The sequence below is a fragment of the Vicugna pacos genome, unplaced genomic scaffold, assembly GCF_048564905.1.
Source record: "Vicugna pacos unplaced genomic scaffold, VicPac4 scaffold_19, whole genome shotgun sequence".
In the NCBI taxonomy this organism is placed as follows: domain Eukaryota; kingdom Metazoa; phylum Chordata; class Mammalia; order Artiodactyla; family Camelidae; genus Vicugna; species Vicugna pacos.
In genome coordinates this window covers 63,823,373-63,840,348 of record NW_027328740.1, presented here as the reverse complement: position 1 = coordinate 63,840,348, position 16,976 = coordinate 63,823,373, and the positions used below count along the sequence as shown (strand labels likewise).

At 46.0% G+C, this 16,976-nt stretch overlaps 2 long non-coding RNA genes across 4 annotated transcripts; both read right to left on the bottom strand.

Annotated features, from left to right (window-relative positions):
* Positions 1-427: 427 nt before the first annotated feature.
* LOC140693152 (uncharacterized) lies at positions 428-10,734 on the bottom strand. Its single transcript, XR_012068859.1, has 6 exons — positions 10,479-10,734; positions 9,772-9,960; positions 7,293-7,417; positions 5,920-6,047; positions 2,238-2,349; positions 428-618 (listed from the first exon to the last, which is right to left on the bottom strand). It is a non-coding gene; the product is annotated as an uncharacterized lncRNA (long non-coding RNA).
* A 24-nt stretch (positions 10,735-10,758) lies between these two features.
* Positions 10,759-14,475, bottom strand: LOC140693151 (uncharacterized). 3 transcript variants are annotated; one of them, XR_012068857.1, is made up of 5 exons: positions 14,294-14,475; positions 13,809-13,830; positions 13,320-13,491; positions 12,418-12,527; positions 10,759-11,033 (listed from the first exon to the last, which is right to left on the bottom strand). It is a non-coding gene; the product is annotated as an uncharacterized lncRNA (long non-coding RNA). The 3 variants fall into 3 exon arrangements; XR_012068858.1 differs by lacking the exon at positions 13,809-13,830 and having other exon boundaries at positions 13,320-13,488; positions 14,294-14,431; XR_012068856.1 differs by lacking the exons at positions 13,809-13,830; positions 14,294-14,475 and having other exon boundaries at positions 13,320-13,591.
* Positions 14,476-16,976: the final 2,501 nt, after the last annotated feature.

Genomic DNA, 16,976 nt, shown 5'->3' with positions numbered 1-16,976 from the left:
ACTTAAATTCTCTAGGCCCGTGCTGCCCACCATGGGAGCCACCAGCCACATTCAGGATTATGAAGTTATTCTGTAGCCAGACAGAATTATAAATACACATTTTATTGCAAAAGGTCAGCAAGTATAATATTTAAAAACATTATTGGTTATCTTGCCCTAACGAGTTATTTTTGTATGTCTAGCTTTCTGTGGTTTGCAAAGCCTGCGACTAATGTTTCCCTTACAGTGAGGTATTTTGAAATTATAAGTTACTGGACACAGTACCCTCATATCACACTTGAAAAAAATTGTTCCACATAAGCAATGTGATCTGACTTAGTAGTTATGAGCAGGGGCTCTGGGGTCAGCCTGCCTGAGTATAAATTCTCACTCTGCCTCCAGGGGGTTCTGTGTGAATCTTGGAAAAATTATTGTTGTTGTTGTTGTTGTTGTTGTTATTTGTGCCTCTTTTTCCTTCCCTTTTAAATAGCGAGAAATATGTAGACTCTATCTCGTACCGCGTTGCCAGGATTAAATGGGTAAACGTCTGTGCTGCCCACTTCCCTGGGTTTCAGCATTCTCCAGGCAATCAGTGCCAAACTCAGAGGCATTCTCCCCTGTCTTCGTCAGTCTGGGATGCTGTAACAAATTACCGTGGGTCGGGTGGCTTAAACAACCAGCATGTTCCTTAAGTTTTGGAGGCTGAGGTCAATGTATCTGGGAGAGAATAGCCTTCATGGCTCGAAGATGGCTGTCTTCCCTCTATCTTCATGGGCCAGGGAGCAGAGAGAAGCAAGCAATCTGGGACCCTTTATAACGGCACTAATCCCATTCATGAGGGCTCTACTCTCATGATTTCACTTTATCCTAGTAATCACCTCCCAAAGGCCCCGCCTCCCATACCATCACCCTGGGAGATGGGGTTTTGACATATGGATTTTGAGGGGATGCATTCAGCCCACACATCGGCTAACTCTCCCCAACATGCAGTCATCAAACCTGTAGCTAATATCAAAGTAATGTTTATATCCCTCTGCACATTTCCATTCCTGCATCCACTAACACTGAAGCCCTGTTATTTTATTCCTTATTTTTCTGGTAGAGATTTAATTGATTCCTCTAATCCAATGCTCTCCTCACTCCAAACAGTCATCTTAACAGCCCTGCCAGGTAGGTCTTCCTTAAGACACCTTCCCACTGCACCTGGTTGTTTTTCAGTATAAATGTCAGAATCCTCTCCACACCCCAGCCTAGACCTTTAATCCCTTGCACTACCGCCCACTATGTTATTTTTCTATTACCACTGTAACAAATTTCCATAAGCTTAACAACTTAAACCAGCACAGATTTATCGCCTTATGGCTGTGGAGGTCAGAGATCCAACACAGTTCTCATTGAGCTAAATTCAACTTAACAGCAGGGTTCCTTCCTTCTAGAGGATCTAGAAGAGAATGCTTCCTTGTTTTTGGTTTTTTTTCTAGCTTCCAGAGGTTACCCAACTTCCTTAGCTTGTGCCCCACGACTTCCTCCATTTTCATGGCCAGCAGCCTTTCTGAACACTGCTCCATGGCTACACCTCCCTCTGAGTTTAAATTCAGCTGGGCTATGTCCTCCATTTTAAGGACCCCTGTGATTACATTGGGCCCACCTGGACAATCCTGGCTACTCACCCTATTGTCTCATCTCAGGATCCCCTTCTCCCCTCCCATTCAGGCATTATGTATGTGGCTGTGACATTCACCTTGTGTGACATTTCCTCTCATGAGCAATTTAAGGTTCAAGGCACTTATGAATGACTTTTTGTTTTTCTTTCTTAGTATTTCTACATTCAGTATGTGTGGTGAGATTATATGAATCCTTTTTATTTGTGGCCCTCCACTAATCTTTAATAATGTATCACGGGTTTAAAAGGCTAATAGACAATTTAGAAGACAGAAATCCTCTAAGATTTTTCTCCTAATATAATCTGTCATCCCTTTTACCATGTACAGAAACATGTCACAGTTGGCTAACCTGTGGCGGGGGAGGGACATGATTCTGCCAACACACTCCCCTCATTCTCACCAATTTGATGATCGGCTAACCAAGGATCTATGCTCCCCACTTCGCTCACTCCCTCCTTTCCACTGACTTTTCTGTTCCCACTGCTACCTTCATTCACCACATTAGGATTTCATGACCAAATTCTTCTCTAAATAAAGTGGATTTCTTGCATCTAATGTCTGATAACTGTTCTTATTGTATATTCACACACTGACCTACAAATAACTCCACCGATCTCTTTATTTTCCTAGAATCGTCCAGAGGAATCAGTTCCATGATGATGATGATGATGATACTGACAGTGATGACAAGGGCCTCTCAAGGATTCTGATAAAGAGGGAATCAATAAAGAGAGGGAATCATTAAAAAAATTGCCCCAGAAACAGGCTTAAAAGTAAATAACTGCTAAAGTGTTTAATGAAATTGACTAATATTTAACTATTTTTAAAACATTGTAACACTGAATTTAAAATTTTAATGGGAATTTTCATTCACCCCTAACCAAGATTCAACTCCAGGACCAAAATCTAAGGAATTCTATCTTCTAACAAATTGTCCACTAGCCTTTTAAACACGTGATCCTTTAAAAGGGGTAATTGCTGGGCTGAAAATAAGCAGGATTCATATAATCTCACCAGACACAGTGAATGTGGAAAGACCAAGGAAGAAAAACAAAAAGCCATTCATAATGTCTTGAAACTTACGTTGCACAGAGGAGAAAATTTTAGCCAAGTTGTGTGTCACATCAACATGACGCCTGAGTGGGATGGGGAAGCTGATCTGCCTCATCAGACATTTATGCTGATTTGTTAGCTGCCAACACAGTTTCCTCATTGGATTTGCTTCTAATAATTATGGAAGAGTTTAGGCTCTACCAAAAGCAGACTAAACATTTTCCCCTGCCGCCAAATCTCTGGACTGAATGTCCCCACAAGAAGGACATGATTATGTTTCATAGGGAAGTCTTCTTGAGAAGCAACAGGCTTTTCAAGGGCAGAACTGCATGTCCCCCCATGGAGGGCTGGAGGAGGGCTAGATGGGACACTAGAAAAACAGCAGGAGTGAGTTCAGATACTGCTGCTCAGGTCGCCAAAGTCAGCAGTGCTATCTCTAAGGATATGTCATTCTCCCAAAATTTCCATGAGTGAAGGAGCCTGTGAACACTAAGGAGGTTTTTAAGACACAGCAGCACATAATTTACATCACAACTCAATTACAGTATGTTTTGATATTTGGAAAATAATTAGCCATTGCTCTTTGAAACTGCAGCAGTAACAATAGAAATAAAAAAGACTGAGACGTCTTGGAGACAATAATCAATAAACAATTCTAAATCTGCAGGATTTCTTGACAATATGCAAGCAATGAGCTAGATGTGTGCTGCAGATACCTCTTACTGCAGGGCTCACTGCTGCAAAGCATAGAACTAGTTTTCTCAGCAGATATAGGGAACCAAGTCAAGATTCCTAATTTTGAGAGATTTACCATATGGCTGGAAAGATCAGACAAGTACATACAGCCAAATATGAATAAATGTAATCAAATAATATGAAATGTGAATGGAGCCAGAAAAAAGACAAATTCCTTTCACCTGGGAACTAGAGAGACTTCTGAAAATGCGGCTTTGGAGATGGCCAAAGACATGGGTGGAATTTTGGTAGAACAGGATGTAAGGAAATTAGAAACTGATTGTAAAATTCATATAAAAATGCAAAGGATCCCAAATATCCAAAACAACTTTGAACAAGAAAAACAAAGTTGGAAGACTTACACTATCTAATTTTCAGACTTTTTTTTATAAAGCTACAGTAATCAGAATGTATGCTGTTGGTGTAAAACAGGAAAATAGAATAATGGAACAGAATAGAAAGTTCAGAACTAAACAAACACTTATATAGACAATTGATTCTCAAAAAGGATGCAGTGGAGAAAAGGATCTTTTCAACAAGTAGTGCTGGAATTATTAGACAGTGATACGCAAAAAAAAAAAATGAACTTTGATCCACACCTCACAAAATATACAAAAATTAACTCAAAGTGGATCATAGATTTTAATAAGAAATCTAAAACTATAAAACAGCTAGTAGAAAAAGCATAGGCTTAAGCTTTATGGCCTTGGGTTTGGCAAATATTTCTTTGCTATGACACCAAAAGTATCATCTATTTTAAAAAGTAACTGATAGAGTGAACTTTACAGAAATGAAGACTCTTCAAAGCTCTTCTAAACACTGCTAAGCAAATGAAAAGACAAGCTATAGACAGAACCTATTTGCAGATCATATGTCTGGTAAAGGTCTCTCTTTGTGTCTGATCCAGAATAAAAACATTTCAAAACACAATAATAATGCAAACACCTGAATGAATGAATGAGGCCAGAAAACACACTTCAATAAAGATATCTATATGGATAATAAGCATATGAAAAGATGCTGATTAAAGATGCCATTAGTCATTATAGAAATGCTTTTAAAAATCACAGTGAGATACTAGTTCACATATATACTAGAATGTATACGATTAGAAAGATCGACCTTACAAAGTGCTGGCAAGGAAGTAGAGCAACCAGAACTGATACATACCACGAGGAATTTACAATAGCACAACCATTTTGGAAAACTGTTTAACAGTTTCTTTAAAAAAGGTAAACACCTATCTACCATATAACCCAGATATTTCTCATCTGATGCTTTAGAAAATAAAAGTGTATGTCCATAAAAAGACTTGTAACCAAATATTCACTGCAATATTATTTATAATAGCTCAAGTTGGAAATAACCCACGCATCCATCAAGAAGTAAATGGAGAAACAAAGGATGGTCTAACCAAACACTGTTCGCAATAAACTATTCAGGAAAAACTCAGCATTAAGCAATACTCTGCTATGAGAAAAATAAGCTATTAATACAGCAACACAGATGACTCTCAAAATAATTACACTGAATGAAAGAAGTTAGACAACATAGAGTAGATACTGCATGAATCCATTCACACAACGATCTTGAGAATGCAAACCAGTATGTTGTGATAGAAAGCAGATCAATGGTTTCCAGGGGAATAGACGGGGAGGGAGGGAGGGACAACAAAATGCAGGAGAAGAGTTTTGTGGGTGATGGGTATGTTCACTGTCTTGAATGTGGTCATGGTTCCTTGGGGATATACTTATGTCAAAACGCATTAAGTTGTACACTTTAAATCTGTGAAAATTATTTTGCCAAGTATACCTCAAAGTTGTGTTAAGAAAAAAGGCACTTTTGTCGACGCAACTCAGGGCCTTATTGGAGTGAGATGATCAGTCTCTCACCCTGTCTGCCTAACGGGAAGGTAGAAAACCTCTTAAGGAAGATAAGATATGGATTTTTCATTTGCAGTGTCTGCCATGTAATAAAGAATTTCTAGACATGCAACATGTCAAGACTATATGATGGATAAAATGAGAATAAGAAATATTAGACAAAGGATGCAAACCCCCAGGTGATGTAGGCATCAGAGTTACCAATAAAGGCTATAAAACACTTTTAATATAATCAAGAAAATAAGGAAATGATGGGAGAACAGATAACAGGGTCAACACTTTCACCAGAGAAATATATTGGAATGTATTTTTAAGAAAAATCAAACAGATACTCTAGAACTGAAGCTTTCAGCTCTGGAAACAGGTAAACAGAGCTAATTAGGATCCCTTTTAAGTAAAACTTTCAGTAATGCCGGATAAAATACAACAACAAAAGTAACACAGAGATAACTATGGAGAGAGAAGTTCCCAGGTGACAATAAAAAGAGGACACTTAACGCAAAAATGGTAATCTTGTGAGCTGATGCCACAGCACCCTGGAGGGAAGGGGTTTTCATCTGCACATAAATAGGGATACAATGTCCATTAAGAAAAAGGGTCCATACCAGATGTAGAAGTCTTCCTTTATAGAAACCTCTGCATAAGACGTATTGGACGACTTGATTCTTCACTGAAAGGAAGACTCAAAGTTCTCCACCTGTGCACGCAGGAAAGGGGTGAAACAGCCGGTTCTCTAGGGAAAAACAAAATCTCCCTTAAAAAAATATAATCTCCACGCCCCTGCTTTATTCGAATGTGGAATCCATATTGATACTCCACTTAAGATTCCGGAATTCCCAAACTGAAAAATATAATTCAACGTTGATCATATCACCTGGAGCCTTAGGATAAGCAACACAAAATTGTTCTCTAGGGAAACTTTATAAACCAGGATGTAAGGGACAATCATAGGAAAAAAATTGTACTCACTATAGAGAAACTCCCACAACTCTACACACACACAGACACACAACTCTAAACAGAAGAAAATAAATGCCACAGGGAAGAAAGAGCTCACCGTAAAACACAGGATGATTAATATTCCAGAGCCTAAAATTATGAAACAATCTAAGAGAGAGCATAAAATAAGTATGACTGAATCATTAAAAGATAAAATGAATCTTATGTAACATAATGAACAATCAGGACATCATGTAAAAGAAAGCAGATCAATTTTTTTATAGAGCTAAACAGAACTTATGGAAACAAAATACAGATATCATTTGGTATATAAAATTCAACGTATGGGTTAAGTAACATTTTAATCTTCAATATCTAGGGTGTTCATTAAAATTCAACAGTAATCTCTAAAGTAATTGTTTAAAAAGAGAATAAAAATAAAGAAGTCAAAATGAAGAATGCAAAATACGCCGGTCACTATTCTAAGTTCTCCATCCATTTTATCACTTAATGCTCACAGTCTTTGAGGTGGATAGTACCACTTTTTGTATATGAAGAAAGTGAGTCTCAAAGGGATTACGTATCCTGGTTACATGGTTAGCAAGGGAGGGAACCAAGCCCGGATAGGCTGCCTCTACACGCCATGCTCTTAACCATGACCGCAAGGGATATAACCGGCAGGAGAAAAGCAGCGCAAAGCAAATAGAAATCACAAAACAAGAGGCCAGAAATACAACATCATCACTAATCACACTGTATTTAGATGAAATAATGAGTTAAAAGATTTACAGATTTCATTTGTTTACCTGAGACAAAGCAGAATTAAAACTTAAAACTGGTTGAAAGCTTAGAAGAATACCAGAAAGAAGTCAAAAGTTAGAGCCAGAAAAAGAGACACCTGAGAAATACTAATCAATGGAAAGGGAATCACTCAAGACTCCCACAGGTTCATAGGTACCTGAAACCCCCCTTGGCCTGACACTTACCAGCTCTGTGCCTGAGCAAAACACTCAATCCCCCGGAATCTTCGTTCACTCACCTGTGAATGTAAGGAACGATCCCTCCTTCCATCCGGCCAATTTGTATTGACTGCTGTGCCACGGGTACTGGTCAAGCCACCTGAGGTCCGTCAGTGAACAAATAAGGATCCTTGTCCCTGTAGGACTGAGGAAGAGCAGAACATAAACTACAGTCGTGACAGTCATGTGAAATATATGGTATTCTAGAAGGTGATAGAAATAATATGATCAGGGAGAGGGGGTTTCTGGGGCAGAGACAAGGGGAAGGCAGTCTCCAGTTTAAAATGAGATGGCCAGAGCAGGCCTCACTGAGGACCTTGAGAAGGGGGCGCTAGTTGCTGAGCTTCCTCTAACACAGCACCGCACACTGGGTGATGGGAACTACAGAGGCTCACTGTCTCACAGCCCTGGGGGCGGGGAGTCTGCAGGCAGGGTGTCAGCAGAGCTGGTTCCTCCTGAGGGCTGGGAGGGAGAGGCTGGTCCAGGCCTCTCTCCTTGGCTTGGAGACGACCGTCTTCTCTCCACATTTCATCACGTCATCTCCCATGTACACGTATCTCTGTGTCCACATTGCCCCTTTTTATCAGGACACAAGTCATACTGGATTAAGGCCCACCCTAATGACCTCTTCTTAACCAATGACCTCTGCAACAACCCTATTACCAAATGGGGTCATGTTCTGTAGTCCTGGCGGTTAGGACTTCAGCATATGAGTTTGACAGAGACCGGCCAGGGCAACAGGCCTGTGGGTGCAAGTCTGATGTCCCCAAGGGCCAGCAGGGAGGCCCGTGTTGCTGGAGCAGAGTGAGCCAGGGAGAAAACCGGAGATGAGCTCAGCTTGGGGAGGGGGAGGAAACCTGTAAGGTCACCATAAGGACTCTCGCTTCTTCACTGTGTGAAATGAGAAGCCATTGCAGGATTTTGAGCAGAGAAGATCACACCCAGGGTCTCACTCATGCCTGACTTAGGCGATGAGGATGAAAATATTTAGGCTTTTGAGCTGATAATACTTAGACTACATGTTGGACTTTGAGTTGATGGTGTAGTAAATGAGACTCTGGAGGGTGTTGGGATGAGGTGGATGCATTTTGCATGTGGGATGGACAAGAACCAGTGGAGCCAAAGGGAAGAACTTTGTAGAATAATGGCCCCCAATATGTCCATGGTCTGATCCCTAGAACGTGGGAATATGTCACTGTGCATGGCAAAAGGGACTCTGCAGGTGTGACTGTCAAGGACCTTGGGATGGCAGATCACTGTGGGAAAGCAAACGTCATCACGGAGGTCCTTAGAGGAGAGAGGCAGATTGGTCAGAGACAGAGATGTGAAGTGGCAGCAGAAGTCACAGTGACACAGGGCCCTGGGCCAAGGAGTATGAGCACCTATGCAAGCTGGGAAAGGTAGGAAGATGAATCCCTCCCAAGAGCCTCAGTGTGGAACGGAGCCTTGGCCACACATTGGTTTTAGTCCACTGACATTGACTTTGCACTTCTGCACCCTAGAACAGTGAGAAGATGAATGTGTATTGCTTTAAACCACTGAGTCTGTGGTCCTTTGTTACAACAGCAATAGGAAAGGAACTCAGGAACCAACATGAACATGAACCACTGGCTGCCTGCTGTGCTGGCAGGAAGTCCTTAGTCTCTGATCCTGGGGGAGTCTCCTGTCTTCTGGCAGCATCCACAAACTACCTCATGCTAACTTGACAGCTTGCAGGTGGTCAAATCATAACCCTGCACAGTTCTTGATATTTAGTTAATAAAAAAGATGGTGTCATCATGGGTATTTTTCCATTTTTAAATACACTTCAGTCTTCTAATTGAGAGACCATGTAAATAGTTTTTAATCTTAATAATAAATAACTGTGGTTTTATTTGGTTACTTAAATTATGAATAATAATATTCACATTAGTAAAAGTTATTAAAATCAACATTCTTCAATGAAAATATCAAGTTTCTTTTTGCATGAACATGTATTAACTACAAGAAATGTTCCATGCTTTGTTCTACGAATTAGTGTTAGGGTCTTAAAGAATAATACTTTCCTCAAAAGATATTATAGCGAGGGGATTCCTTTTGGTGGAACAGTTCCTACATAAAATCTGGTGCATGGCTCAGGCCACAGGGAAACTAGAAATGATAGAAATCAGGAGGCATTATAAATACAGAACAATTTTTAAAGGAATTAAAAAACTGGATGTGTGAAAACAAAGAATCAGAGAATATTCTGGTGAAATAAAAGTATTTTTCAGCTTAAGCAAGACACTGGGTGAATAAATCTAAAATGAAAAAACCACCCAGAGATTAGCAGTGAGTCATGCATGCAGTGTGACTGATCAAAACCAAGTTGTTTCCAAACCAGTGTTCAGGCTTGCTGCCTTCATGAATCAAGTCTGTGTGGCACCAGGCCACCTTGAATACATGTTGATGAGGTATTTATAAGCCCTTCAACATCCCAGCTCCAAGCTCACACACACGAGCCAGACGACCATCACCTACACATCTGCAAAACACACAGCATGGTGAATAGCACTTTTCTTGCTCAGTAGCCGGTGGCAGGGTAGTGTGAGCAGACAGATATACAGGGACACAGGGACACAGAGGCACCTCCCCTCACTCAGCTGAAAAACTTCCGTGCATTCCTGGGGACAGGATTGTCATAAAGTGCACCATGCATTGATCCTCCTCCTAGGAAAGAAACGACAGTGTTGTCCTCAGGTTTGAGCAAGGGTGGCCAGGGGATCTCAGAAGAGCTGTTTCAGCACAACCAATGGAAATGTCGGCCACCGTGACCACGAGAGACAAGTCCCCTTCCATCCCGGTAGGCACTTGGGCTCCTGATAAAACTGGGCTCAGTAAAGGGTTGAGTAGAAGGCACAGACCTGAGGGGTGCCCCAGCAAGAGACAGGAGGTAGGGCCTGGTTTATGCTGCCATCAGGAATTTTCAAAACAGCAGAGCTGAGATGGATCATCTACCCCAGACTCCTAGCCTTAAGGTTAAAAGGGTGGCAGCCCTGACAGGCAAAGCAACATGCTAAAGGCAGAGCGTGGTAGTGACAGCGCCAGATGAAACGCACCGTGCCAACCCCATTCAAGGCCACTGACACTGAGGATGGGGCCAGGTTTCCAAGTAGGAGAATGAAACAGTGTAAATACTTTGTTCCCCCCAAAACCCCAAATTTTTTTTTAAAGGCACAAAAACTCACCTTAACTAGCTCTCTTCTGAGGGGGCTCTCTTCTGTCTCTGTCTTTCTGTCTGTCTCCACTTCCCTCTCTCAGACACAAACACATACAATTTTGTGAAAGGGCAATTCCTGCCATACAAAGACAGACTTCACATCTTCAGAAAGACACTTGACAAAGCACGTTTCTCAATTCAAGTCTTTGTGTGAGGTCTGAGCAAATGGCTTATTTTCTAGAACAATCGGTGGTTCCAAAATCAGGAGATCATCTTCCCCAACGGAAGAGTTCTGGTCTGTATTGATGAAGTTGGGGATGTCACATTTCATGAGCCTGTTCAGCTCCTCCTCTGGCCACCTGCTGCATCTGAAGGCTTCCTGGAGCCGAATATCACTGTCAAGGGCAATGGTTGAGATACCAGCTTTGGCCTTGTCCAAGTGGTCCACTTCATTGATGTAGCAGGGAAAGAGGGACCTAGATTCATCATTGTCCTGCCAGAGAACACCTTGGGCACCAGCGGTCTTCCAAAGTCTGACACAAAGCTGTTAAGTCTGAATCTCTTCTCGGGAGACTCTGCATTGCTATAAAGAACACCAAAATAAAAGATCGCTCACACTCTAGCTCGGTGACCTGAAGAATCATAGTTTTTGCCATCTACTGAGAGTAAATCCCTGCACAGATCACGCTTACAAGCACTGGAAGTGAGAGACATCACTTCTGAACACATACAATTAAACCCAAGGCAAAAGTCTCAAGTGAGGGCCCTAGGACCATCCTGAAAAGACATCGCTCCCTGAGAATCCTCAATATTGGTGCCTCGAACACCAGTGTTTCTCAGTGGGACACTCAGATCATCTTCACCAGAATTAAAGTCCTTTTAAAAATGCAGAATTCTGGGGTACACACCCTCAGAGCCTCCAGAGGTAGGGACCGGTAGTCTGTATTTTCATAGCCACCAAGATCACTAACCATGCTCAGGTTTAGCAGCGCGGTCTACATCGGGTCACCTGAGCATCGACAATGCTGTCTCACGGGGTGGGGGGGCCATGTGTGTCAGGGTGCTTTCCTACCCACGTGTCTCCCCTGATTCTCAGAACTGACAGTGCAGCCCCATTGGGCAAGAAATACCACCATTTCACAATGCATACGCAGGGCGCCCGACTGACAGATACAATCAGTGATAGGAGAGGGGACAAAACTCAGGTTCCTGATCCCTTGTTTCACTTACTGTGGGACAAATGATCAGTTCAAGGGTAATAAATCAGTGAATGAGTGAATAACATGACTCTCGTTAGTCCAATGAGTGCCTGGAAGAGCGAGCCTAGGCACACTGAGAACCATAACAGCCCATCTACTTAATTTCCATCCTCCTCAGATTTATGTAAAGGTTACTTCCACCCAGGCAGTGACTCCTTAAAGGCAAGAATCATGTCTGAACAAACTCTCAAATCCAGAACAGAACAACTAGGCTCTGGAGTCTGTGTTTAGCGAGTGTTGAATCTCAGTGATTCCAGCTCTTACACCTTGCCTTCCATCCCACCCCTCACGATATGGCCCTTATGACCAGTTCTCCCGGGGCTGGGGCCACGGAACCCATTTACAGGACTGGAAGAATCTGATCATATAAACCATCCCCCAGATTATCATCAAGAGTCACCTGCATTTCAGGAATCGGTAATCCCAGAAGCTTTGCAGTTCAGACAGGTGAGGGACTTTTATATCAGCTGTGTTTTCTACTGTGACTGCCTGGGTAACATCAGACAAGGAATTATCAAAAGCCTGAGCTTTTCCTTTCAGGAATAATCTACTAAACAAATCTCGTTGACCACTCAACAAATGTGATGTAAAGATCAATGATTTACACAAGAGTACAACATTCACTAGGTCGTTGATTTTGAATCCGACAAAAATCATTTGAGAAAGATTGACAGAAGGTAGCTTTAATGCAAATTTACGTATTCTTACCTTTCAGTAAATCATCTTCCCCTACTTATCACTTCACCCAAGTTTAAAAGATGTTTGAGAACAGGGATGGGTGTGCCAGCAATCTGTGACCCAATAACCTAAAATGTCACCTAGGAAAAAGAGGGAAGTAACATATTTTTAAAAAGTATGGTGAGGACAGCAGGGCCATCCCCCAACTCCACACTAAGAAGCTCTGAGTAATAGCTTTCCTGTCTGCCTGGGGCATCAGCTGATGTGAAAACCCACCTAGAAACACACTGTCCAGCAGCTCTTCCATAACACAGGCTACACTTTCTCAGGATTAAGAATTGGGCCAAGTAACCCCTTCACTGAAGAATAAAGACAAAGGAGAACAAGAGAGTTCTTCCCCTCCCAAGGGGAGAGCCCAGACCTTGGGCTGCATGCACTGAGCCCACCTCCCAGGAGAAGGATAAACTGGAGAAGGACGTCCTGCGAAACTAGGGAAGCAAAGGTAGAGATGGGAACAAATTGACCAGCTTGCCAGGGACAGCCCCCTCCGTTGCTGCATTGGTGGCTGCCTCAGTCCCCTCAGCACATCCTGCCCACCTCCGGTGGCTAAGCTGTCAGAGAAACTGTGCTTTGCAACCTGGGGCAACAGAGGCTGCCCCCAGGCCAAGCTGCTGGGGAGATGGGAGCTAAACCACTAGCTCCCAAGAGGCAGACCCCATACTCTCACCATCACCCCGCCGCCCCCCAACTTAACGCACCCCCGTGACAATATGACCCTGAGATTTGTGACCTGGGAACGAGAGGCAGCAGAGGCCGCCCCCACATCAGGCCTCCAGAGAGATGGGAGGTTATCCTCCAGCTCGCAATAGGCAGTAACCCTCTCCTCTCCACCCCCTGATCTCACCGCACCCACCTCCCAGGAGCAACCTGACCTGGTGTGGTGTGTCAGGCGAATCTTGGGCAGGAGAGGCCGTCCCCAGGCCAGGTCAGGGGAAAGAAGAAGTGGCCCCATTAGGCAGCTGCGACGGCTGGCTGCCCCTTCCCCTCGACTTCATCGCGCCCGCCTCCCAGGAGAAAGCTGACCTGGAGATGGGCATCGGGCTTCTTGGGCAGCAGAGGACGCCCCCAGGATTGGCCGCGGGGAAGAGAAGGGCAAATTGACAAGCTCCGCCCTGCAGGCCCTCTACCCTCGACGTCGCCACCCTCGCACCTTAACGGCACCGCCCAGGGAGCCCCTCCCCAGCAGGCTGAATGGGACAGGTGTGTCTGCTGATCTGGGTCAGGAGAGGCCACTCCCACACCAGGCCATCGCGCAGATGGGAGCCAATCTACCAACTCCCCAATACATCCCCATCCCCCCGCATCAGCCACTGCTCCTGCCCCCTGACCTCACAGTGGCCTCCTCTAGGGAGCAGGCTGACCTGGAGATGGACGTCCGGCGAACTTGGAGCATCAGGGACCACCCCCAGGGCAAACCATGAGGAGAAATGGGAGCAAATGGACCGGCTTCGTGGGAAAACGCGCCGTTGCTTCCACCACCTCAAACGTATCACGCCCGCCTCCCGGGGTCAAGCTGACTAGGATACACGTGTCCCGTAACCCAGGGCAACAGAGACCGCCCCCAGGACGAGCCGCGGGGAAGATGGGAGTAAATGGGCCCGCTCCACCGCTGCAGGCCTCCGACCCCCGCCACCCTTGCACCATGACTACCCTGCCTCCCGCCCCCAGCAGGCAAAGTGGGACAGGGGTGTCCCGGGACCTGGGGCAGCAGAAGCCGCCTGCAGGCCACGTGGTGCAGACATGGAGCTAATCCACAAGCTACCCCGGGGCAGCCTCCCTATCCCCGCAGCCACCAACTTACCAGATCCCTGACCGCACCGCACCCATCTCCCAGGAGCAAGCTCACCTGGAGTCGGACCTCAGGCAAATCTCCGGCGGCAGAGGTCGCCCCCAAGCCAGGCCGAGGGGAGAGAAGTAATGGAGCAGCTCCCTGGAACACATGCCCTGCCCCTGCCGCCTCCGCCGCCGCCTCCCAGGAGCAAGCTCATCTGGAGACCCGCGTCCCGCCTCTAGGGCAGTAGAAGCCGCCCCTGGCTCTGCCGCCGGGAAGAGCGGAGCGAATTGACCGGCTCCCACGCGGCAGCCCCCCTCCCCCCGTGGGCCCCGCACCTTAACGGCCCCGCCCCCACTCCGCACTCAGCAAGCTGAGTGGGACAGGAGTGTCCGGCGACCTGGGGAAGCAGAGACCGCTCCCAGGCCCAGCAGCCAGGACAAAGCAGCTATTCCACCCGTTCGCCAGGGGTAGCCCCGCTCCGCCCCTCTGCCGCTGCCGCCGCCCGCTGACCTAACCGCCCCACCTACCAGGAGCAAGCTTACCTGGAGTGCAACATCTGGCGAATCTCCGGCGGCCAAGCCCCACCCCAGGCCAGGCTGCAGGGAAGAGAAGAAATCGACCGGCTTGCCCGGGCAGCCTCCCAACGGCCACCCCCACCGCCGCTGCCGCCGCCCTAAAGCATTGCAATAGCCTGCCTGGGTCAGGCTGACTGCAAGGATGTGCACTTGCCTTCTAATCCTGGCCACGTCCCTGAGCACCTCCCTGCATCCCTACACTCCCTGCACCTCTGAACCCCTGCTACACTCTGCAATTCTGCATCCCTCCACCCCCACATCCCCTGAAATGCCTGCGCCCTCCACAGCCCCTGCACCCCTGTCAGCAGTTACACTTTTGCACTGCTTACACTCCTGCACCCCTGCATGACCCACACACCACCTCTTGGGCCTTTGGCAGAGTCTCTGCTGTTAGACCAATGCACAGTGACTCACTCTTTGCCAGTATATGATGCATCAGTGGACGTCAGGGGTTGCCTGCAGGAAGGTACATGTTCCCGGTCACTAGCCTGGGCCACTAGGGTGATCTCTGTGAGGTCACCCAGGACGAGTTCAGAGATGCTGTTCTCTGGGAAGAGAGGAGTTGAAACCGGTCTTGAGGTCAGAGCTGTGCTCACCAGGCCGTCCACGCTTCAAGTTTTACACAGGGCTTCGGAGAAGTGAAATGGATCCGGCCAAGTAAGACCGGCCTGCTGTGCGCCCACCTCAGTCCTGGGCTCTGAGTCAGACCGACTGGCTCCCACACTCAGGGCCCAGTTTGGGCACCTGAATTGTCCCTTTGAGGCATCCCATCAGTTCTCAGGATGAAGTCTGGCTGCTTCCACCCCATGGCCCTCCCTCCTACTGTGCTGGCCTCAGGAAGGTTCCTTATTTGGGTAAGAAGGCAGCCCACACCCTACCCCACCCCTCACCTTTCTCTAACCAAGGCTGGTGCTGTCTCTGTCCCTCAGAGTCTGGGAAGCCATCCCTCTTCAGTTATGTCCCATCTGAGATGGACTTGTTTCCACTCAATTCTAGGCGAGGATGCACCATGGAATGCACTGGGTAAGAGAACCAAAATAAATAATTTCTTCTGTGAGGTTGTCTGTTTATCTACTGGGGCTGGGCTGTGTGTAGTTTGCTACAGCTAATTGTGTGAGAGGCTAAAACAGCCTGTGTGTCCTTGTTTTCATCTCCCCGCTGTCTTTGGGTTTTCCCTAGACACTCCTGAGACATTTACTTCTTTTAGTTTTATTCCTGTTATTACACACGGGCCCTACTGACATGGAGGTAAGGTGTTGGGGGAGCGGGACAGAGCAGGGCATCTGCAGTCCTGTGATTAGTTCTCATTGAGCCTGTGCCCTGAGCTGTGACCTCTACAAGTTTGTCTCTTTCCCCCCACCCCAATTTGGGTGACACAGAAGGGATTTCCCTTCTCCCAGGTTGGTTAGGCTCTGGTAAAATTATTTCTCATTAAACAAACAAACAAACAAAAAACAGCTTCCCCCAATGAAACAGAATGTTCTGGGTGTATTTCAATACAGTTATTTTCTCCTTTCCAGGCAGGAAGCATGAGGAGTTATCCTTTGACCTTCATTCTGAGAACACGACACGGTCCTGGATGTAAAATACATGAAAAAGAGCATGGGGCCCCTCTGACTGGCCCCCTGGAGTTGTCACACTCTGATATCCCCACACTGAGCCTCCTGCTGGCCTCAGGGACCTGTTAAATCTGCCTGCCCCCGGGTTTCTTACAAAATCTGGTTCTGCCTTGGGAGCTGTGACTCTCCAAGCCTGCCCGCTGTTCCCTTTGCAACCTCTCTGGGTTGGGAGCAGCTTTCCCCCTCAGTTTTCTGGGATCTAAGAAGAGCAGTGGGTTTGCAGCTCCCTCAGATCTGGTGTTATTTTCAGGACAGGAGGAAGAACTTCTGAGCTCCACACGAGCTGGACCAGAGGCTGGAATCCTCCCTTCCTCTGCCTCTGTGCAATCAGTGTCTGTGGTTCTAGCCGAGTTTCTGAAGATGTGGACTTAAACACACATATCCCAGCCCCCACAGGAGCACACAGTCCCATAAATCCGCCTAGTTTCCACTGGTAACTATGGAGCCGATGGGGACACGGGTTTCGGGACCACAGAGGCCTGACTGCACGACTTGCTCCGTGGCCTATTTACGTGGTTGCTCCGGGCCTTGTCTGAAGTGGCTTGCTTACCACACCTGGTA